The following is a 25,287-nucleotide window of genomic DNA, read 5'->3' as shown; positions in this document are numbered from 1 at the left end:
CTGCGAACGTTGTCGCCGAGCTGCATCCTTAGCATGACGCTGTGCAAAACGTTATTCACGCTGTTCTGGCGTCTGTTGTGCGCGTTGTGGCTTTCTCACTTCTTCCTGTCGCTGTCGCTTCTCCTTAGAGGACTGCATAGCATTCAAGCGCGCATTTATAGACGCTCTACAGCGCGGGAGCATGGGCGCCGCCAAATCTGGCCACGTGAACATTCCGCCACGCTGCCAGGGAGTCCACAGAGCCTGCCATCGCCCATTCGGCTGTACGCCTTGCTCGTCGGTGAAGTGGTTTTTGTGGAAAGGAAATGTATCGGTCTCGCATATCTCGGGGGACACCTGAACCTCGTCGTAACGGGAAGGGAGGAAGATGGGAGTGAACGAAGACAGCGTAGTTTTCTTTTTCATTTTTTATTTTCTTATATTTATTTATTACATCTTTTCTTCTATTTATGAGACCCATGCATTCATTAGATCAGCCTTTATTCGTCCTCAAACCCTGAGCCTTCGTGACGGAGTGGTAGCGTCGCAGCTTCAAATGTCAAAGGCCCTGGTTCGACTGCCTGCCTCAACACAGTTTTTTTTTTAACAGAGCAAACTGCTCGGCGCCGCTGCCGCGCTGAATGGATGGATGGATAGATAGGAGCGCCCCCTTTGAAACGAGGTGGTGGCAATTGCTACCATGCTCAGTTTTTCTTTCTTTATTATTTTTTTGTTTACTGTGTTGGCAATTCTCATTAAGATTCGCCACGATATTTACCTACGGTTTCCTACAATTCTAACCTTATGCCACATCTCTGCTTTTCAGCCACCAATCCTCCAATCGCTTTTTGCTAACTTGCACTGCAGATTTATTTACATGGCCATTGTTATCTTTAAACCCTAGGGCCTCAGGAAGAGTGACTGCGCCGACGGCGCTGCCATCTGGCGGAGCACGGCTAAGCGACGAGCTAAAACCTGGCCTAGTATTGCTTTCGCAATAAAACTGAATCAGCAATTATATTACGGAGAGTGTTTCGGCGTGTGAAATTATCTCACGAGTTCCGTGGAGAAGGTATGATGGGGTTCATGCGTGAGCGCTCCAGTGGCATTTGCTATAAAGGTACTTCCTAGCATTCACCAGGTAAGTGACGAGGAGTACTTCGTAGACTTGACTGTACAGCTCTCCTTTAGTTGCAAACCAGATAATATTGGCCTGTTACCGAACAAAGCGAGAAGAGCGGAATGAAAGCACAAGCGAAAATGCAATCAGTGCTTTGTGAAATGCACCTTTTTAATTAAGCAGAAAGAACAGAAATAATGCTGGCATTCATCGCGTGGCTTCGGACTCGCGTCTGGTGCTCATCCAATTGAACTACTTCTTACGTGAATAAACGTTCTCGGCGTGTCTGCGCTGCCATTGCATGCTACGACAGAGCATTCCCTGGGTTTTCTAAGCTGTGAATATACGCATCTAACAATCGTGGAGTTCCACCGCAACCGATACAGAGCTTCGGCAATCGACAATGAAGGTCCTCATAGCAAGAGTCAGCCAGTACTTTGGGGCCAGAGCCAGCTGTCGAAGCATGGCTTGCCCTTTGACGTGCCTGGAGGAATCCAGTATCGCCGCAGAAATGAAGACAGGCGTCGAGGCAAATTTACAACTGTTCGCGTGCGTGATGTCGACCGGAAAGAGAGGTTTGTGCACGCGCGCGTTTGAAAGTCCCAAATTTTCCCTCGTTGCCATCCGATGCTGTCCCATTCCAGCCCGCTCTTATACCGCCACCTCCCGCTGAACCGCCGACCAAGAAGCGGGCCGAAACTTCCACTACCTGCTTGACCTCCGGGCTGATAAGGGTTAGTTTTAAAGATTTTTCGCTACGTAGATGATTACATCATGTTCACTCACAAGGGAACCATCACCCAAAGGCTAAAAGACGTACCGAAGGTTTCTCAAGAAAACGCGCTAGGAGTGACTTTTACGACATTACTTCCAAAAGATGGGGCGCTCCAATTTCTCGACTTAAGACTACACTTAGAAGTGCACCATGTGCGCTGGTTACACTCTCGTCGGTGGACCAAGTCTCTCTTGAACTACAAGTCAGGTAATACAAAACTGGTAAAAAAAGGCATTATTCCCTCGTGCCATTTCCAAATCTTGTGAAGATAGGATCAATGAGAGTGCGATGTGTCAGGCTGCCCGATTGAGGTCAAGCGGTTACCCCTCCCATTCGATTTCTCGGGCACGCGATAAACTTCTCGCATGGGTGAAAAAGGTGATAAGCCGAAACGGGACAGAAAGAAGTTTGTGGTAGTGCCGTACACTCATGGTGTAGCGCAAGGTTTAAAGAATGTCGCGAGAAGATACAACGTTGACGTTGTGCTTCCAGCACTGAGCAAGGTTCACCGTATGTGCAGGCAAGGGGAGGTTAACAGCGAAGGGAACAAACATAGAAAAGAAAAAATCGGTGGTTGCGAGATCAACCATCAGAGTCGCTTTGTACCATGCATTGTGGGGGTAGCGTACAGGATACCTTGTACTTGCGGAGCGGTTTACATAGGCCACACGGGGCAATGCATAAGTGCTCGTTTGAGTGGACATTACAACTCCCGCTCCAATGATTATCCGTCATTGGAAGAAAGGTACATGCACTCCTCTTTTCTCTAACGTCATCCTCGCCAAACATAGGCTAACACGTGAAGTTATAAATGCATTTCATGTTCACAATAACAGCGACGGGTGAATCAGCTATCCCTATATCTGTATCGTATCGCGCCTGGCTTCGAGCGACAAGCTCGATAAGCCGAAGGGGCGTTGCTCCATTTCGGTGTATGAAAGCGAGCGCGCAATAAAGCTCGGCGGGATTCGTGCCGTGGCACTGCGCTCATGCTGGTCTCGTCGGTCAACCCAGTCGACGTGAGGTCGATGCATGGTGTCAGAAGTGCCTGAACCGTGCCGCCCACGGCTGGTCTGAAGGAACCTGAGAGAAGACACGCAAGATGGAACGTGTGAAGCCACCGGAGCCGTTGCGGGTGGAAGGAGACATAGGCAAGCATTGGACGCTGTTCAAACAGCGGTTTGAACTGTTCCTGACTGCAACAGAGGCTACTGATAAACCTCGGATGGAATCGACGAAGACCGCTTTGCTGCTGAGCATCGCTAGAGAAGAAGCCATCGAGGTGTACAATACCTTCTCCTACCATGAAAAGGAATCCAAGAACGACTACGAAACGGTAGTCAAGAAATTCGACGCCTACTTCGCTTCGCAGGTCAATGAAGTACATCAGCATTACCTGTTCCGGAGCCGAATGCAAGAGCCGGGTGAGCCTTTCGAACATTTTATACGAGATGAGACTAAAGCATGTTCGTGTGACTTCGGAGCGATAGCAGAGCCAGTGATCAGAGACCACATTGTTTTTGGCACGCATGATGCGAAGACTCGAGAGAAGCTTCTCGCCAATAGCCAGCTAACAGTACAGAAAGCAGAAGAACTGTGTAAGGCAGCCGGAGCAGCATCAGCACAACAGGAAGTGTGGCTAAGAGAACACAATCAGATTGATCCTGTACGCAAGATAAGAGCCGGTTCCAATGAGAGGCTGCAAGAGCGCTATAAATGCCGAAAGTGTGTAAGGACCCACGGCCCACAAAATGCCCAGCGTTCGGAAAAATTTGTCGGGCGTGTCGAAAGAAGAATCACTTTGCCCAATGCTGCAGATCGAAAACTCAAGTTGGCGAGTTGCAAGGTAGTGAAGAAGATTTTGACATACTCTCAGTGAATAACAAGACTAGCCAGGCAGACTGGACTGTGAAGGCAAGGGTCGGGAGCATGCTCGTCGAGCTCAAAGTTGACACGGGGTCTCAGGCTAATCTGCTGCCGTTTTCTCTGTACGAGAAGATGCACCCCACGCCGCCGTTAAAGCCCAGCAGTGCAGTGCTGTGATCTTACGGTGGAAACCAAATCAACCACCTCGCAATTGTACGAAAAGTGACCCTAGATGAGCGTACTTCCACACAGGATGTCTTCATTGTTCGCAAGGGGGGCCAAACAATGTTTGGTTTGCAAGCGTGCCTCCCGACAAGTCCTCAGCGTATGGCAAAGCAGTTCGGCAAAAGTTGCACACGAATTTCGCCACCTCTTTTCTGGCACAGGCTGTGTGCAGCACTGCTACCACATGGTTCTTCGTGACGGAGCACGCCCAGTCGTCCAGCCGGCGCGACGTGTACCCTCAAAGAGCAGCTACGAGAGGAACTGGAGCGCACGGAGGGATCATCGCCAGAGTAAAGCATCTTCTGCCAACTTCCCGGTTTGTGTTTAGCGTAGCTGACGCTGCCGCGTGTGTTTTCATGTGCTGTATTTTTGTTGGTCTCCTGCTATGGCGTCTGATCTAACTGAGCTCGTAAAGGATGGGCGAAAAGATATTCATGCGCGCGCCTGTCCAGAGAAAAATCAGGAAAGAATACCGGGAGGTGAAAGCTAGTCTTGATATCTTTAGCGATACCTCTGAGGACGTGAACAACAAAATGAAAGTGATCAAAAAACACAATGCACTACTCAAGGCAGAGAACGCTTTTCTGTGCTCACAGTGCGCAGTCCTGAGAAAGCAGATGCTTGAGCACAACAAAAATATAGCAAACCTACAGCAATACTCAAGTAAGAGGAAGGTGATAATTAAAGGCATTCCATCTACCGAAAATGAGAATCTGTCTACCGCCCTGGAAACCATAGGTACAGTTATTCGAAAACCGATCAACAGCTGTGATACGGACGAAAAATTACACTCAGACGGACATCATTCTTCAGTTTTGCAACTACTCAAAACAGGAACGCTATTTTTGAAAAGGCACCTGATGTGATTATCGAACACCGACACGTGGCACCGGAATGAATCTGGTGTTCAAAGGCGCCCCGGCTACACAACACATTTTCTCAATAGAACTTTCCCGAGGAGAGTGGTATTGTGGTAACGGTGAAAAACAAGATATCCTCTATCGCGTTACACGCCTGTCCCGTCCAGATCTGTGTCGTTCGTGTCCTTTTTGCACTATGTTTTCAAAGAACACTTCGGTTACTTCCGACTGTGAGGCGCTCACTGTCCGTTCCAATAAGACTCTATTTTGTACTTTACACAGACCCCCTGTGGGCAGCACAAAAAAAAAAACATTAGTTTTATCGGCGAGTACTTGGAATGGGTAAACGACAATGGTTATGAACTGGTACTAGCAAGAGGTCTGAATGTTAATTTTATGAAAGCTTCTGTGGCACAGGTTGAACCTTACAGGACACCAGTCGCAAATGGGTTTTCCAGCATCATGCATAACCCATCCTGGATTTTGGGCCTTTTCTCAACGTTATTTCATGTTTTCATACGAACATTGCTTACTGAAAGCTTATATCGGATGTCGTGAGCGCTCATATAAGCAATCACTTGCTGATATTTTTCAAGACTCGGCTCACGCTCGCCGCACAAGAGGACATTCCCGTAATAATAAGAGGCATAAATTATTTCAGTCGAGATACATTTCGTAGCAGTTCGCGCAGGAGTATACTCAGGGAAATATTTTGTGGGCACTGCTCTCTTATTTTCCACCAACGATCTCGTTAACAATGACAGTACAGCAAGATTTATCATATACGCTGATGAGACCAGCACACTTTCAATTGGACCTGACATCGCGTTTCTTATTGAAACCGCAAATGTTATGCTAAATAAACTACATCCTTGGAGTATCGCCATAAACAATAGTAAATAGAAAGCTGTCCCCATGAGGAAGAATAATCATAACTCACACACAATCCATACTTCATCTCGGCGCTACAAAAATTCAAACAGCAGCTGAAGTTCAAATTTGTGTTGTGTTCGAAAAAAACTTTGTCCTTAAATGCTCACATAGATGCAGCTTAAATTTCGCATAATAAGGGTATGCTGTGCAAACTGCGATATTGCCCAACTGTTAGCATTAAAGGCTGAATCTTCAATGTATTGCTTTCTTCACATATCAGCTATTGCCACCTAATGTGGGCTACAAATATTTTTCCAAACATTATTAAACTTTACATCATACAAAAAAGGCAATTCGTATAGTTAAAAACGCTGCATACGATAGCCACACTGGACTTCTGTTCAAGGCAGTGATCATTATCGCACTCTGAATTTTAGAAACAGTGCTCATTAAGCGTTACACTAGAGGAATTAAAGAGAATAAAAACATTTTAGGTTGCAGAGCAAACCTGACTCGTAAATGACACGCACGCAGTACTAGCGGTATGGAACCTCGAGCACGCACTACCTATGATTGCCATATGCTACGCAATATGGTCCCATCGCTCTTAAACAAGGAAAATATATACGAAGAGCCGGACTTCCCTCTTATCGCAACTGTCGACGCAGTCACTGTTTCGCAGCGCCAGCGTGAGGACCCGGGACTCGCTCCACTCATCGACTTCCTGAAAGCGCGTACTACGGAAGTACCCCGTCCCTTCGCCAGAACGCACTCCTCGTTTTGTCTCCTAAACGACGTGCTCTACAAGATCAACTTCTCTCCCACGGGAAGGGATTATCTCCTCGTCGTGCCAGACACTCTCCGCGACGAAGTCTTGCAGGCATGTCATGATGAGCCCACCGCCGGTCATCTCGGCTATGCTCGAACTTTGGCTCGCATTCAAAAGAGTTTTTACTGGCCCAAACTTGCGGCGGCAGTGCGCCACTATGTACGAACGTGCCACGAATGCCAGCGACGGAAAATACCGTCTGTAAGGCCAGCTGGTTTACTGCAGCCTGTCCAAGTGCCCAGACTTCCATTCGAGCAGGTTGGCATGGACTTGTTGGGCCCTTTTCCAACTTCCTCCTCGGGCAACCGGTGGATAATAGTCGCTACCGATTACCTCACGCGCTATGCTGAAACAAAGGCCCTCGAACGAGGCACGGCAGCCGAAGCAGCGAAATTTTTCGTCGAGCGCATCGTCCTCAGGCACGGCGCCCCGTCAGTTGTCATAACGGACCGAGGCACAGCTTTCACGGCCAAGCTGCTGGAATCCGTCATGCAGCTGAGTGGCACTGCCCACCGTAAATCCACCGCCTACCATCCGCAGACGAATGGCCTGACCGAACGTCTCAACAAAACTCTCGCCGACATGCTGTCTATGTACGTGGACGTTGAACATCGGTCTTGGGATGACATCCTACCGTACGTCACATTCGCGTACAATACGGCACAACAAGAGACCACGCGCATGACGCCCTTCTCTCTGTTGTATGGCCGCGAGGTGTCCACCATGCTAGAGGCCATGTTGCTCCTTAACGGTCATGACCCCGAAGCTGGTACCGAGGAATTCACTCAGCGCGCCGAAGAAGCACGGCAGCTTGCGCGACTGCGCATCCGGACCCGGCAAGGCCGAGACGCTCGGCGTTACAATCACCGCCACCGAGTAGTGACCTTCGAACCGGACGACATGGTGTGGGTGTGGACTCCGATTCGACGCCGAGGGCTTTCCGAAAAACTGCTAAAGCAGTACTTCGGTCCCTACAGAGTGGTCCGTCAGCTCAGTGACGTCACATACGAACTTCTTCCAGCCGGCTCTTCTACTTCTCATCGCCGCCAGCAGAAGCCCGAAGTCGTCCATGTCGTGCGAATGAAGCCGTACTTTTCGCGCGAGCACCGCTAGCTTACGAACTGCTTATTTCCTGCCATGTTCTTGTGAACTGCTTTTCTTACCTTCTTTTCTTGCGCATGCATCGGGTCGATGTTTTTTTTTAGGGAGGGGGGTAATGCCACGTTTCCAAAAGCAGCCACTAGGCGGCTGCTCTTCGCAAGGCGCGTGCACCGCCGTGTGAAAGAAGAAGAAGATCGGTTCCGGCCTTCTCTGGGTGCTCTTGGTTTGTTCTCCGGTGCCGTCCACGTCACCCCCCATTAAAGCCTTTCGGTTACGAGCCCCAACGGCTACGTAACAATATCATAGCAACAATAGTGTTCTTGCAATATGTATCGTGATGAGGATTGCTGGTCACTGGCCAAAGTCAATAAAGATGGAAAGACGTTTCGGGAGTGCTACGGCTCCCTTGCTCACTACGGCTCCCTTGTTCACTAGATAGTGAACAAGGGAGCCGTAGCGCTCCCGAAACGTCTTTACATCTTTATTGACTTTGGCCATTGACCAGCAATCCTCATCACTATGATTCCTGACCAGACGGTATGCCGTCAAACCCTCGACTACTGCAATATGTATCGTAGCCACAATACCTGCCCTTTTATGCTTCTTTCTGCATTTCACCATACCTTGCATACTTCACTAAACTATTTGTTTATGTTTTGATTAGCCTTGCTGATCTCTTGATTTTGTACCAGAACCTTCCATGTGTGATACCTTGTTGCTGTATCCTCGTTTGTTGCGAATGCCACGCTGAGGGGGCCTCGTTAAGCTCGTTTAGAGGCCTTTTGTTCACGAGCCTCCTGATGTTGGAATAAGATGAAGTGCGGCATTCCCTTTTGTGCCGACTCCACACGCCCCCTGCATCGAAGGCAGCAAACTTGGTGCTCCAATGCATAATGTTGCGTCGCCCTTCTAAACTCTGAGAAAATGCTGTTGGCTTCCAGCCCCTGTTTCTCTCATTGGACTATTCTTTCCCATAGTCACTGTTCTCTTTCACTAGGGGTGACAGGGCAGTCAAATCTAAATAAGAGACGGCAGAATTCTGCTTACGTTAGAGCATTGAGTTCGTGAATGCAGTCGCGTGATGTAATCCGATGCCACGCACAGCCACTGAGCCCGTGCATGGCTGTTGGAAGTCACGCGCTGCTACCCGATGCCAAGCTGCTTGCCTCGCTAATTGCGTGAACGCCGTCGCCGCCCTGCCCCTTCCCTACTGCATTCGGATGGGCCGACCGTCTGCACGACGCCTTTTATGAGTACCACAGAGTTTTATCATGCACACAGATGGGTTTTCGCTCAACGAGGCAAGTAAGGCTTTCCCCTTAAAACAAATTTTAGGAAACATCAGATTTGGTATCTACAAGGTCTTTTCATCTCTAAAGCCTCTTTTATATATAAGGGTGCAGCGATGGCGTGGAGGTAGAACAACATTCGCCTCGCGTTCAAGAGGACCGGGGTTCAAATCCCGGTACCGCGCTATTCTTCACCGCATTAAACAAAACATCCGCCTGTCGACGGAATTGCATAACCAGATATGGGGTGCTGCCTGATCTCGGTGGCCAGAACTGACAGCGCATTCCCTCACCAGAACAGGATTTGGCCACCCTGGTGTACAAACGTGGCCGCAGCCTCCTACAGGAATGTGTAGCGCACAGGCGTTCCCAGCCGGCGAAAGAAGGAAACGAAGTTGAACGGCGCGTGCTCGGTGCGCAAGCACGCACCGGCTGTTCGGTTCGAGAAGCATGCACCTCTTGCTCTGGTGCTCCACTGTGACCCCGTAAATTCCCTACACATACACAAATTAACCCTCCTCAGACCACAGTCCCCATCGGCTCTGGAGCAACTGGCTAAAGCAGCCGTCAGAGCTGTGACGCGTCGGAGGGTGCTTAGAATCTCGGGCTCCGGGCGGGCCGCCATTGGAAGCGTTGAACCCTGGACCTTTATCGATTCAGGCTAGTCTGGCAGTGCTGTTGGAGGAACTGGCCGGTATTCAATGGGATGCCTAAGGGCTTAGTGAGGCTAGGAGGACAGGTGAGGCGTATACAGTACTAAAGGGCGGGCACGCACCGTGCTATCGGGGATTAGCAGACAGACGAGAACTTGGCATAGGCGCACGCAGTGGCGGGCAAGGGGGGCAGTTGCCCCATAACAGAGGTAGGAAGGGGGCGCGAAATTTGTTCCATACCAAGAACCAAGAAGACGCCGAGACGGCTACCAAGAAGACATGACAGGGCGCTACTATCAACTTCACCCCCCTCCCCTTATGGGCAGACCTGTGCAACCTATGGGACAAGATTTGGGATTCTTCATCAATAAAGATGTAGTGGGCAACATAGAGGAGTTTTCTAGTATTAACTGGAGGGCGGCAGTTATCTTACTTCAGCATAATAAGATGGAAACTGAAGGAAGTGCAGGCCTACGCGCCTACATCAAGCCATGATGACCGGGCTGTTTAGTGCTTCTATGAAGATGTGGAATCGGCAATGACCAAAGTAAAATCACAGTACACTGTACTGATGGGCGACTTTAATGCAAAGGTAGGTAAAAAGCAGGCTGGAGACAAGGCGGTAGGCGACTATGGCATACAATCCAGGGATAGCAGGTGAGAGTTACTAGCAGAGTTTGCAGAGAGAAATAATGTACGGATCAAGAGTACCTTCTTCCGGAAACGAAAGAACAGGAAGCGGACGTGGAAGAGCCCCAACAGTGAGACCGAAAATGACTTCACACTGTGCGCTCGCTCTGGCATCGCAGAGGATGTGGAGGTCCTCGGAAAGGTGCTTTGTAGCGACTACAGAATGGTAAGGCCCGAATTGGCTTAGACCTGAGAAGGGAAAAGAAGAAATTGGTGAAGCGGAAGCCCGTTATCAAGTTAGCTGTGAGGGGGAAAGTAGACGAATTCAGGATGTCGCTGCAGAACAGATATTTATTTATTTATTTATTTATTTATTTATTTATTTTACCCCCAGGGCCTTGCAGGCATTACAGAGGGGAGTGGGCAGAAAATATAGAACAAAACAATGGAGAAAAGGGAAACGGGTACATCAAAGATTAGTCCTGTGTATACAATGTTAGCTAGAGAAAATACATTAGTGCAGAACAAAATAGAGTTTACATAACACCAGCCAAAGCTTTGCGAAAGTTATTTACGTCAGTAATAGGTACAATTTCACCAGGAAGATCGTTCCATTCCTTGGAAGTACCCGGGTGAAATGAGTGTAAGAAAGAAACTGTTTTACATAATGGGATGGCAACTTTGTGGGGATGATCAATGCGGTTAGATAAGTAGTAAGGTCTATGAAATAAATTATTGTGTAGGCTGGGGTGATAATATAACTTGTGAAATAGGGTTAGCCGACAAATTTTTCGTCGCGAAGCCAATGACTGAAGACTAAGGTTAGCTTTCATTTCCGTTATGCTGGCTCCTCGGTTATAGTTAGAATGAATGAAGCGAGCGGAGTTATTTTGAACACGTTCAAGCGAAGTAATTAAGTAGTCAAGGCTAGGATCCCAGACTGCTGGTGAGTATTCTAGCTTCGGACGTATTAATGTTTTATAAAGAATTGATTTCAAAGAAGAAGGCGCGCGAGAAAAATTACGTCGCAGATAACCTAAAGTTTTGTTAGCGTTATTGATTATGTAATTTATGTGAAGCCTCCAAGATAGGTTAGAAGTAATGTGAATGCCTAGGTATTTATAAGAATTGACGCTTTCAAGTGGAATGTCATTCAAGTAGAACACGGGAGACGGATTAGCAGAACGGGATACACGCAAGACCTTGCATTTGTTAAAGTTTAGTTCCATTAGCCACTGATTGCACCAATTAACTATAGCCGTAAGGTCGTGCTGTAGGATGTTGATATCGTTATCGCTTTTAATCTCACGACAAATCACACAGTCGGCGGCGAATAAATGTAAGTTAGAGGACACATGAGAAGGAAGATCATTGATATAAATTAAGAACAGTAATGGTCCAAGAACGGAACCCTGTGGAACACCAGAAAGTACATTAACAAAGGGTGAGTTGCAACCATTAGCAGCGACAAATTGGGAACGGTTAGTCAGAAAGCATTCAATCCATTTGAACAAGTTATTGCCAATATTTAGGAGACGTAATTTATGAAGAAGCAAGTAATGGCAAACCTTATCAAATGCTTTTGAAATGTTTAAAAAAATGCAATCAGCGACTGATGACCTGTCAAGTATATGTTGCAAGCTGTTTGTGAAAGAAATTAGTTGAGTGTCACATGAATATGATTTTCGGAAACCATGTTGTACAGAGGAGAAAAATGAATTGCTTTCGAGAAAGTTCACAAGTGCAGTGAATATGATATGCTCGAGCAGTTTGCAACATGTGCTAGTGATAGATATGGGGCGATAATTAGCAGCAGATGTCTTGCTCCCCGATTTGTGAAGTGGAACGATCTTCCCGATTTTCCATTGTTCAGGTAGTGTGCCTGTGTCCACTGACTGTTGAAATATATGTGTTAAAATAACTGAACTATAGACACAAGTATTTCTTAGGAATTTAGCATTAACGAGGTCATATCCTGGACTGGAATGATCTTTCAGAGTACTAATTAGCCGAGCAACACCGGCTGGGTCAACAGTCAGGGGAGGCATCATCGAGTAGTCATGATGATGTACATCAGGAAGACGGGTGCGGCTGTGGGATGAAAAATTGTTCACAAAAGTATCGTTTAATACAGTAGCACAGATAGTATTATCAATTGGATCACCACGCGAGTCTAACAAAGCAATAGGATTGCTGGCTGTGGGATTTATAACTCGCCAAAATTTTCTAGGATTTGTTTGTAGCATGTCCGGTAAGGTGTTAGATAAGAAATGGTCTTTGGCATTTTTTAGGGCGGTTATGTATGTTTTGGAGGCAGCTTTGTAAGCAGTCCAGCGCGAAGTAGCTGGTGAAAGTTTTGCGGTGCGATACAGCCGTTTTTTCTTGTTTGATAATCTTTTGATATGGGCGTTGTACCATGGCGCGTGCGAGTTCGAGACGATGTTTCGTACTGGAATATATTTGTTTGTTAGACAGTCAACCTCAGCTGCAAAGATATCCCAGTTTGATTGAATGCAGCGATCATAGAAGTTTGAAAGAAAAGATTGCATGAAAACGCACATTTCGTTATTTATTGCTGTGAAATCTGCTCTCTTATAGTCGCGTATTTTCTTTTTTGCCTGGGAAGGTTGGGGGGGTGCCGCGTTGAGATGAAAAGTAATTAATGAATGATCACTAATACCTGGTGCCGCCGCGGTGGCTCAGTGGCTAAGGTGCTCGGCTGCTGACCCAAAAGACGCGGGTTCGATCCCGGCCTCGGCGGCTGGAATTTCTTTGGAGGAGAAATTCTAGAGGCCCGTGTACTGTGCGATGTCAGTGCACGTTAAAGAACCCCAGGTGGTCGAAATTTCCGGAGCCCTCCACTACGGCGTCTCTCATAGCCTTAGTCGCTTTGGGACGTTAAACCCCCCAAAACCAAAACCAAACTAATACCTGGTAACTGAGTGATGTCGGATACATAATCAGGCCTAGTAGACAGGATAAGATCAAGAATGTTTGAGGCATTCAATGAAACTCTAGTTGGTTCAGTAATTAGCTGTGTCAGTGAAAATAGAGAGCATAAGTTAATGAACTCATCGCCTTGCACCGAGAATGGAGACAATGTGGGCATGGAATTGGTGTTCCAAAAGATGTTTGGAAAATTAAAGACACCGAGTAGAATTATAGGAGCCGAAGGGAATGTCGTGCTGATTTTGTTAAGACAGTCATGCATTTCATTTATAAAGGAAGGTGGGGTAGATGGGGATCGATAGCATACACCAAGTATTAATTTACGATGGTCAAGAGTTAACGACACCCAGACTATTTCAAGGCTAGTAATAATATTGACGCTTGAGGATGGAATGTTATTAGATATAGCGACTAGAACGCCACCACCACGATGAGCAAGGCGATCACATCTGTATATGGAAAATTTATCTGCGTTCTCAAAAATTTCGTGGTCTTCAACGTGCGGTGAGAGCCACGTTTCTGTAAGGGCAATAATATGCGCAGAGCATGTATCAATAATAGATGATAGTGCATCATGTTTATTCTGTACACTCCTAGCGTTGGTAAATAAGACAGAGAGTTGCGATTTGGACGGAGAATTCAGACCACCACCCCTCACGCGCCCCTAGACAGAGGCGGAGGATGAAGACCTGAGTGACTAGCGTTGCGAGCTGTGCGTGTCCGAAGTTCCTGAATGCTACCAGATATTGCGTCGTATGAGTATAACCTTTCATTCATGGACAGTTTATCGTATTTAAGCTTGAACTTTGGAGACTGGGGCTGAGATTTTGCAAAATCGATTAGCTTTTTGCGGGCGGCCCGTGTGGCAACCGAAAAATCTTCGTTTACTGTTACTTCATCGGATTTTAGCAGACTACGAAGTGAGAGCACTTTATCTCTCATTTTAAAGTTGGAAAATTTTGCAATAATGGGGCGACATTTGTCAGGAGAAAAAGTGCCTAAGCGGTCGTTCGTCTCATAAGCGGTCGTTCGTCGTCATATTCGTCTCTAACTAAGGGAGACGATCTTAATGTTGAAAGAATAAACGTTAATCTCAAAGCTATCGTTACGGAGAGCGCCGTAGAAGTAAGCGGTAGGATGGTTCGACAGGATACCGCCAGGCTATCTCAGGAGACGAGAAATCTGATTAAGAAACGCCAAAGCATGAAAGCGTCTAACCCTACGGACAGATTACAACTATTTTTTTTGTCAGTAAGTCACTTATTCAACAAAACGCATAAATCATACATCAGAATGTGTTGGCCCATAGCCATAGCTAGTTTGGGCTCATAGCTACGAACACGAACACCGTCAGCGATTCCTATCAACGGCATTGTAGGCGGAAACGTCACAGCTTCGCAGCTCCAAAAGGAGACATCCATGGTCCCACCGGTTCACTTGGCAGCGGCGACATCAGTGGTGGCTTAGTTACGCAACGCTGCGCACTTCCCTGCTTCTTCACTGCAGGTTGGTAGCTCTTGATAACTTAGCTTGTATATTTCTGGTTATCATTCTGTCGTCGCTGCTGCCAACTTTTTGTGCTGAGTGTGTTATACTTTCATCACTTTTTTTTTGTACCGAGCATGACGAAAGATCTAGCGAAAGTGGAAAAAGAAACTAAAGGCAGAATTTTCTCGCTTTAAGGAAGAATGAAAACAAGAACTGAAATCCTACAAAGAAGCACTAGAAAGAGATTGCAGAGCTGAAATCCGGGAACTGAAAACCGAGCTAAACAACATGAAAGACAGTTTGGAGTTTGCTTATACGTCAATTAACGAGCTGGAAACTAAGGTGCAAGCTCTGGAATCAGAAAAACAGAAGGTAGTACATGAAAACGAGGCCTTGGAGGCCAAGATCTTGGATCTGGAAAACAGCCATCGAGAGCATGAAACTCGCATTGTTCACATGGAACAATACAGCAGGAATACGAACCTCGAAATTCAGGGCGTAACAAAGCTAGAGGAAGAAAATGTTGTTAGCATTGTTTCACAAATTGGCCATGCCATAAGTGAGGAAATCGCAGAAAGTGACATTGAGCCATGTCATCGTGTGCCTACTCGGAACCCTGATGAACACAACATTTTAGTTGAGTTCAAATCCCGGTCAAAGCGAGATGCTGCATTAACAAAGTCGAAACGTCTGCGTTTGACAAATGAAGACATCGGCATTGAAAGCAAAGAGCCATTTTATGTCAATGAGCCATTTTATGTATGTCGCTTTGGTAATGCTAGCAATACCAAAGCGATATTATTTCGCGCCCGAAATAAGATTTTTAAGATGAACAGTACACTACGATATCTAGACTAACCTATCGAACTTGTCGAACAAAATAAAATTTAAGCCATAACGTTTCACAGCGATTTGAGCTGGAACAACCCTATCGGTCACATCTGTAAGAAACTTTCGGTCGTTGCTGGCGCGCTATCCCGCTGTCTAATGTTACTGCCTGTAATAGCTAGGCTTCAAATATATTATGGCTTATTTTTCTCTCAAATAAACTATTGCAACATAGTTGGGCTACCACAACACAAACCAACACAAACAAAATCAGTGTCCTTCAAAAGAAAATTATGCGCCACATAGCAAATATTGATCCTGGCTTGACCACCGCCGATAGTTTTGCTGGCTACAACATTATCCGAATTCATCACTTTTATGAGTATAAAGTCATTTCTCTTTTCCACAAAGGAGGGAGTTACAATCATTTTTTAAACGTTTATCTTCATTGACACGCCACGAACACAACGTTGCTACCCGTGACACCAACCCTTGGTTTGTTCCTCAGTTTTGCACCAATTATAAATTGCTGTACATAAAATAAAACCTACCTGTTATATTGCCACGTATCATTGTAGTGTTTATTCGTTCACGCTCAAGGCTGCAGGAAAGGGTTGTTATCACTTTTGTTCGTGACGCGAGAAGCGACCAGACTAATCTCGATTGATCGCAGCCATGAAAGGCTGCATCTAGGTTTTTCCAGACTACTGTAGATGATCTTCTCCTGTTATCTGGAAGTTTCCTTGCCGCCTTTAAATTGAGCGATGCCGCGAGCGGCGGACATTCGTAGTTCGACGACCGACGAGAACGTTTGTTGCTTACGCCGCCGCCGAGTGATTCAGTTATTTTGCGGGCGCAAGTCAGCCCAAATAAAGAGCTTCGTTTCCAAGACTGGCTGGTGTCTTCCTGACCACCGGACTGCCGTCACTACAACGTGACATCTGGTGGAGGTGCTGGGTAGCCTCCCATGTTCCGGACACCCCCTAGAAGTCGTGACGCCAGCCCTTTGAGTCATCTACCGCAGGACCTGAGTCCAGTCCACCGCGCAAGCCGACGCCTGCAAGGGGACGAACCTGAGTTCGGGATTCTGCCGGACCCTACCCGGAAGCGAAAGCCAGCAGCAACGTCTACCATGAGCTTGCCCCAGACGATGACTCCAATCATTATTCAGCAGCCCCGGGTGCCACCAACCTTCGACGCTTCGCCTGGCGCCAGCCCAGAAGAATGGTTGGAGCAGTTCGACCGCGTGGCTATCTTCAACAACTGGAACGATGCCACGAAACTTAGGTACGTGTTCTTCGCCTTGGAGGGACCAGCAAAAGTCTGGTTTGAGAATGAGGAAGCTAACCTCACGAACTGGGAAACCTTCAAGGAGCAGCTTCTAAAGACCTTCACGAACGTCGTGCGAAAGGAGAGAGCCCAGCAGCTGCTACAGTCTCGCATACAACACCCAAACGAGACCGTTGCTGTGTACACTGAGGAAATTAAGCGTCTCTTCCGGCGTACCGACGCAAACATGAAGGAAGAAGAAAAAGTAAAGCTGCTCATGCGAGGAGTTAAAGAGCAACTCTTTGCCGGCCTCGTCCGCAACCCACCGAAAACTGTCGCGGAATTTGTAGAAGAGGCATCCACGATGGAAAAAACTCTTGATGCCAGAGTCCGCCAGTATGACCGCCAGCAGCGCGTTTTCTCAGCAACCTGCCTGGACACCGCTAACAGCAATGACCTGCGGGAGGTTATACGTCAAGTTGTGCGAGAGGAGCTCCGACGATTGCTGCCAACGGGAACGCAGCCGCAACTTTCATCGCTCACTGACGTCATACGGGACGAGGTTCAACAGGCCTTGGGTGTGACGCCGACACCCACGCAGCCTCTGCAGCCCCCAGCCATGACTTACGCCGCAGCTGTGCGCCGTCCTGCACCTCGACGACGGGACTCAAGCCCCTATCGCCCTCAGCCAGCTGCGCTGGACCGCCGCCCACTCGCCCCAACCCGCCCGTCCTACGAGCGACGCGCGCAGCCGCGGAAATGCGACGAGTGGAGAACTCCCGACCAGCGCCGCCCACTATGCTTCCACTGTGGCGAAGCCGGTCACGTCCTCCGGCACTGCTCATACAGAAGACTGGGCATCCGAGGGTTCTCTTACGACGCTCCATGACCACGACCCGGCCAGCGACCAGCCGAAATCGAGGAGTTTTTGCGTCGGGAAGAATGCTCACCGCCCAGCCGCCTATCACGTTCCCCGTCGCCTTCGTCTTCGCGCTTTGTATCTCCTAGCCGAGGCTACGCAGTGCGCGGACGCTCCCCCAGCCCCCGAAGGTTGAAATGAATAAAGCAGCCTCCGGAGGTGAGGTTGCTTCCGAGCGCAAGTACAAAGATCCTCCATCGACGAAAACCCAAGTCCATGCCTCAACTACGATGACAACACCGACGACAACACCGACGACAACACCGACGACAGCACCGACAACGACGACGACGACGCGGCCAGACTTGAAACTTTTACCGCTGCCCAGTGAAGTAACGTCGGAGTACGCCCACCGCAGCCTCACTACTGGACGAAGCCGAGATCGGACACCGAAGAAAACGCACAATACGAGAACGCGAACAAGTGACCTTGAAGTTACGGTCGACGGTCACGCGGTTACTGCCTTGGTCGACACTGGAGCTGACTACTCTGTCATGACTGGCCCACTCGCTGTCCGGCTCAGGAATGTAACAACAACTTGGGATGGCTCGCTGATCCGCACCGCAGACGGTAACCTGATTACGCCGTCAGGACGCTGCACCGCGAGAGTTACTGTAAATTTATTTATTTATTTATTCAAATACCTCACGGGCTCCGACTGGAGTATTATGTGAGGGGGGTTGCATAACTGGGGTGGGAAAAAGAAGCAGGTAGAACATGGTTATTTTAACATCGTTATACAAGTAACAAACAACCAACCAGAAAATAGAACTAAATTGAAAAACTAAGTTGAAAAACACACTACAGAACACACTTCAGGAAAAAGTCTATGAAATGCTGGTTGCCAAGTGATATCTGGGCCAAGCAGTTTAAATGGTTTAAGAAATAAAATTAGGGTGACCTTTGTTCACGGAGATAACCTTTTAGTGCGCTAAGTCATTCACTTAAAGTTAAAGAATACAGGTGCCGGACTGACCTTTTTAAAATGTCTTTTTTCCCCAAAACGGTTTCGGAATGGAACAAGCTGCCTGAGGAAGTAGTGTCCATATTATCAAATGATTCATTTTCTTCCATGCTGTGACATTTTTTTGTGTATAATAATTCCGTGTTCTTTCTATCTCATTGTTATCTTTTTTTTTTGTAACCACCTGCACGCGGTGGCATTTGTGTACTTTTTCTTCTACCCCCCCCCCCCCCCACTGTAATGCCAGCCAATGGCGCTGTGGGTATGATGATAAATAAATAAATAAAATAAATAAATGTGGCGGGATGTGGAAGCAATGATTTTTGAAACTGATATGACTAAACTATTGCTGGAGATCATATCGTAGGCTTTTCAGTGAGCACATGGCCCACAACCCTCCATCATGTTCTGATGATGTCAAGTCTCCAGCGTGTGCCACAATTGTTTACACCTCAGCAGAAGCAATTTTGACACAAATTTTGTGAAGAGAACATTTGGCATGCATAGGGAAACTTAAGGAGTGTTCTGTTGTCGAATTTTTATGGTTGCTGCGGGTTGGGTCCACCACGAAAGCAAACAAAAGTTCATGCTGACAAGTCCAAGCGGCCACAAATAGCTGCTGCGCAGCTGAAAAATTCAAGGCGGTGGTTTCTTGAAATACAGAAGCCATTTTATTACTGGAATGCATTTAAAATGTGTACTCCTATGGTTCAGCCTCAGAAAAAACTCAAACGTTGACAGGTGTGCCATCGCTTCAAAAATACGTGGAGCTCACAAGCTGCAGTCAGGCAGTGCAGCTCTGCACAGGTTTACCATCCACACCGGCATGCAGACCTGGCAACTTACTGCTGCTTTTTCCTTGCAATAAGAAGAAATATTTTCATGGCCAACCAGTCAGGAAGGAGGTAAAAAGGGCAGTTGTGGCATGCTGATGACTTTTGTGCTTGAACTTATGCGTAGCAGGCCTTGTGATATGAAAATGGAAAGTATTTCAGGACTATTTCTGGCAAATGTGCAGGTGTAGTGTTGGATATTCACGAGACTCTATTGGTGCATTGTTCTGTTATTTGGTGCGCTAGTAACTCTTGCAACTTTCTTTCTATGCAGGAACAATGTGCTGAAGTGAAACCTACTTCAACTCAGTGGGGGGACAAGCGCAATGAGCGTAGTGTTATTGCCGCTCTCGACTTGGCACGTGGTCAGACAAGCAGCCGCTATCTGCAGCAACATTAGGAGAAGGCCGTGTCTTTTACACGGGGCTGGCTAAAACAGACTTCGCAAACACTGCGGTGAGAGAAGATCAGCTGCTCCTCATGCGCCTTGGCCTCCTCCGCGGGCTGGAACATTTCAAGTATATCTGTAGGAGCTGTCGGCAACATTTTCAGGCATGCGCTGTCCGTGCTGAAAAAGTCGTAACTTGGCTACCACGATCAATCATCCGAAACAGTGTGCCCAAGTCATCCAGTGACAACGGATACGACACAACCACATGATTTGTCGACTGCTCTGAGATAAACCTGCAGCGGCAAAAGGAACTGATGCCAAGGGCTCAAACCTATATAGTAGCTACAAGGCGCAGAACACTGTGAAACGGTGGAACAATTTCCGGCAGAATAAGCAAGGCTAATCCCACCCATAGCACCAGATGGCTACATAATGTCTGTCTCCAGCTTATGAAGGACGTGCATCGGACAAATACGAGGTCTGTTAGAAAAGTATCCGTCTTTATTTTTTTTAAGCGCGCTTGCATCACGTGACCTTGAACCTTCGTGCGCATGCACGAATTTTTGTCCCGCCTGCCGATAGCGTCAGTCGCTGGGACGCAGCATTTGAGTGAGGCGGTGCGCGGTGCTCTCGTCGGTTTCTTATTGCAAGCAAAATGGCGGCGTGACAGGAGCAGCGCTACTGCATCAAATTTTGCCATAAACTGGGCGACAGCCAAGTGGAAACCATTCGGAATATTCAGACGGCTTTCGGTGACGATGCTATGAGCAGCACACAGATTGAGCAGTGGTACAATTGATTTAAAGATGGCCGCACATCGGTGGAGAGCGAGCCACGCTCCAATCGGCCATCAACATGCCGAAATGACCAGGTTATTGCCGAACTGAACGCTGTGCTGATGCGGGACCGTCGCCTGACTATCCGATAAATTGAGGAAGAGGTGGACATGAGCAATTTCTCCGCACATTCCATTATCACCGAAGATTTGGTCATGGAGAGAGTTGCGGCGAAATTCGTGCCGAAGCTGCTCACAGTGGAGCAAAAGCAGCTTCGTGTTGAAGTCTCACAGGACATGCTGGATTCCGCAAACAGTGACCCCGACTTCATCAACATCATAATAACTGATGACGAGTCTTGGGTGTACAGGTACGACCCGGAAACCAGATCCCAGTCGTCACAGTGGAAGCATTCCACGTCACCAAGGCTTCAGAAGGCCCGCCAAGTGCGCAGCAATGTGAAAGTGATGCTGACTGCTTTCTTTGGCACCTTCTGTGTGGCAGACCACGAGTACGCACTCCACAGGGTCAAACAATGACCAAAGAGTGCTACAGGGATGTTCTTTGTTGCCTACGTGATGCTGTGCGGCGCAAGAACCCGGAGTTGAGGTCAACAGGAAAGTGGCGCATCCATCACGACAATGCTCCTGCACATGCCTCGCACTTGATTCAGACTTTTTTGGCGAAAAACCAGACTCCTGTAGTTCAACAGACTCCTTACTCTCCTGATATGGCCCCTGCGATTTCTGGCTGGTTCCCAAAATCAAAAGGTCATTGAAAGGAGCGCGATTTCAGACAAGGAAGAACATTATGGCTGCAACGACAGCTGAGCTAAACTCCATTCCGAAAGGGGCCTTTTCGGAATACTTCCCACAAAGGAAGCACCGCTGAGAGAAGTGTGTGGAGTCCCAAGTAGACTACTTTGAAGGTGACTAGGTTTGGAACGCTCCAGTTATGCAAGTTTTTTTTCTACGGCCAAAGGTCGGATACTTTTCTAACAGACCTCGTATATCATGAAAGACTGCAAGCTGGAGAACCATATCGCGCCATGGCTGACAGAGGCTTGACCCTGACAACAAGCATGATAATCCAATGAGTGAGGCTAAACGTGCCTTCCTTCAAAAAAGGTAAGGGTATCGCGTAAACATGCGATAATGAATGGCTGGATTATCTCATGGATATGTCATTTTGCAGGGAAATCTCAGGTCAGTGAAGAGGAAGTCACCAGCTTCCGTGCTCATTCACGTGGAGCGCGCCATCAGTAGGACTAAAGCCTACAGAATATTTAAGCAGGCCCTGCTCATTAAATCCAAGAAGATGATACGCTAAATGATTCTTCTTTGTGCACGGCTGTGCAATCTCAAAGGCCCTTTAGTCGCTACCAGGAGAGAGCCGACAAATGAGCAAACTTGTGCCAAGTACAAGAGTACGCTTGGTCAGCCTCCCTACTGTGGAAAGTGGACGAAATAAAGTAGCCGTACCATATGGCTGGCGCCATTTTGCAGCAGCCTTCCGAGCCGAAACTTGGAATTTCAAAGCGATGACGTGGCTGCCATTAAAAAAAGTTGGTCCTTACACGTGCTCAAAATTCATCACTAATACCTTAAAGAAGAGGTCATTGTAATCCCCAATGTGCATATGGAGCAAACAAACGGCAAAGCAAATGCGGGGACACTGCACACATGCACGTGGCCTTACTTCGCATCGACATTTTCCAGATTGGTACAGCCTGCAGCCAATGTCGACACTTCTCCCAGCCGACTGGATTTCAAGGTATTTGCACTTGAGGTGTTCCACACAAACAGTTTTCTAGTTTATTAATGCACAATAACTGTGGAACTAAATAGATGCATTTGCAATTAAAAGGCCTCCTTATGGTGTTTGATTTGAAGCAGCGCAAGGCCGAAAGCCAAAGAAGATAGCAGAGAAAGAAACGGACAACACAGCGCTGAACTAACATCAGTTGTTAGTTCAGCGCTGTGTTTTCCGTTTCTTTCTCTGCTCTCTTCTTTGGCTTTCGGTCTTGCGCTGCTCCAAATCAAACAAAGAATAACCAACTCGCCCATCAGCTCGTGCTTTCAAGCTTCCTTATGGTGCTGCACTCATTAAAATGAGTTTGTTCACTTTGTAATAACATTGTGCCATTTGTGCAAGCAATGCAATGGTAAACACAGTGGCCATTAAGCAATGTACACATGAACAAAGTGGAAATTGTAGACATATCATTTCACGTAACAGTTCATTGGTCACAGAGATATGGATTATAACAATGATTTTGCACTGAGCAGATCTGACACAGGACAAAAATTAGGCCACAACTTGTCGAGCACCTGTCTTGGACCTGCAATAAATTCATGAATTACAGGGTTGCCTATAGTGCAAGCACACTTCAGATACACAATACCTCGCACTTTAAATGAAGTACTGGATAATACGCAGCCCAAGAATTTTTCTTTCAGGAGCGCTGCTTTTTCAAACTCTGATTTCATAGAACCTTGAGTACTGTACGGAAATAATGAGCCTTCCAGACACATGCGCCTTCCCAGTTCTGGCAGGAGGTCACGGAAGTAAAACTGTCGGAGTCGTGGCAAGTTTGATAGCACGAACATAAGTGCAAAAGGTACTTCCACAACAATTTCAGCCTCTATACTCTACATGCAAAGATGACAGAGTTCACGGCCTGTGGACAGCACCTGCAGCTCAACTTGGGCATAATAACCGTTCGGCCCATTTTCGGACAGCATGTACCTTCCATCGACCTCCTTAACGTCGTACCTTCCAGAACGCACAAGGCCCAGACAGTTCATCACATGCGGACACTTTATTTCTAGAACAGCGGGAGCTGTCACAAGGAGGCCATCGGGAGACGCAGAGAGCCAGGGCTTATCTGGACATAACATTTTATTTATTTATTTATTTATTTATTTATTTATTTCAAGTTACCCTCTTGGCCCAGAGGGCATTACAGAGGGGGAGTGATGCAGTGGAAAAAACAGTGCAACATACGTAACAAACAGTTCGAAAGAATGTAACAGAGACAAAAAAATTAACAGAGGCTAATGTTATGGCACAGTATTTCGGGAAAGCGGGATAAATAATAAAAAACAACGACATATACAAAAAGACAGGCAAAACTGAATACAGGCGTGAACAGGGGATTGTCCCCGGGGCTCGGGAGGTAACAATCTAAAAACTAAACAGAAAGCACTGAGATTGTATTAGAAACATAGCTAATGAGTGGCAACACTCGTTAATGTTGGTCGCTAAAAATGGAGAAGAAAGTAGATAACAATATGAAACTACATAAAACACACAACAATATAACTGAAAACTTTCAAACTAAAGGAGTTAGAACAAAATAAACTTCCCTTTTATTCAGAGCCCAGATGAGTGGATTTCAGTGCCCGGATGACTGGAATTCAGTGCCCGGATGACTGGAATTCAGTGCCCGGATGACTGGAATTCAGTGCCCGGATGACTGGAATTCAGTGCCCGGATGACTGGATTTCAGTGCCCGGATGAGCGCATTTCAGTGCCCGGATGATGGCTCTCGGTCTCGGCGTGACGTCACCATACTGCCGACAACGGGGGCTAAAAGCATTTCATGCTTAAAAAATCTCTGCCTCTCCCGTAACCGAGAGTAGAGTAAGCATGAAATGTTTACGGGCCTAATGTCATCTCGGTGGACACCCGAACCGCACCGTACAGGAAGGGAGGAACGCCACCACCCGTTCGGCGCGATGCCTTGCCCTTTGAAAGCAGCGCTTCTCCCCCGGGCCCCTGTGCGCCTGCGCGGCTTTGCTTCGACGCGCGGCCCCTAAGAGATCACGTCTGACAACGAAGTGTAACGTGGCATTTATGTGCTTTTTGCAAGCGTTATTAGAAATCGGAAATTATAATTCCGTGCATTATCAAACCCACAGCTCCACTGATATCTTGATAAACATTGAGAAGGCACTGGCAGCAGTTATTTTTTGTCTCGTTTGGAGACCAACCGGCGCTTGCATGCCGGTCGCGTAGGAGGGCTTAGAGAGTCTCGTTAAATCTCGTTAAGTCTCGTACGGTGCCCGGATGTTCTCGTTTCAGAGCCCGGATGACTGGAATTCAGTGCCCGGATGAGTGGATTTCAGTGCCCGGATGAGTGGATTTCAGTGCCCGGATGAGTGGATTTCAGTGCCCGGATGACTGGAATTCAGTGCCCGTATGAGTGGATTTTAGTGCCCGGATGAGTGGATTTTAGTGCCCGGATGAGTGGATTTTAGTGCCCGGATGAGTGGATTTCAGTGCCCAGATGATGGCTCTCAGTCTCGGCATGACGTCACCACACTGCCGACAACGGGAGCTAAAAGCATTTCATGCTTAAAAAAACTTCTATGCTTTGTAATGTAAGCATAAGGCATGTATGGTCGCGCCAGTTTCAGTCTGGTCGAAAGTGGGTGCCGGCGACAGTAGTGACCACGACGGGAGCACGTATGGTAACACTGGAAACACCTGAGGGACAGCAGCGGCGCCATGTAGACAAACTCAGGCCACGACTCGACACAGGGGCGTCACCTAGCAAGCCGAGCCAAGTCCGGACCCACGAAGAAGCTCAGCCTAGCTCCGAGCAGGCAGAAGCTGATCAAAGCCCGGAGGCACGAGATATCAGCTCTCAAGCCGAAGACCAGCAA

General features: G+C 47.5%; 1 protein-coding gene and 1 pseudogene across 4 annotated transcripts in view; one reads left to right on the top strand and one right to left on the bottom strand.

The window, feature by feature from the left end:
* Positions 1–25,287, bottom strand: part of pyd (zonula occludens-like protein polychaetoid) — a 357,804-nt gene that overhangs the window by 311,894 nt on the left and 20,623 nt on the right. The window lies entirely within an intron of this gene.
* Positions 2,833–4,366, top strand: LOC149327730 (uncharacterized; annotated as a pseudogene).

Source organism: Amblyomma mixtum, chromosome 10 (assembly GCF_055824585.1).
Source record: "Amblyomma mixtum isolate Tamu chromosome 10, ASM5582458v1, whole genome shotgun sequence".
NCBI classification, from domain to species: Eukaryota; Metazoa; Arthropoda; class Arachnida; order Ixodida; family Ixodidae; genus Amblyomma; species Amblyomma mixtum.
This window is presented reverse-complemented; position numbering and strand designations above follow the sequence as displayed.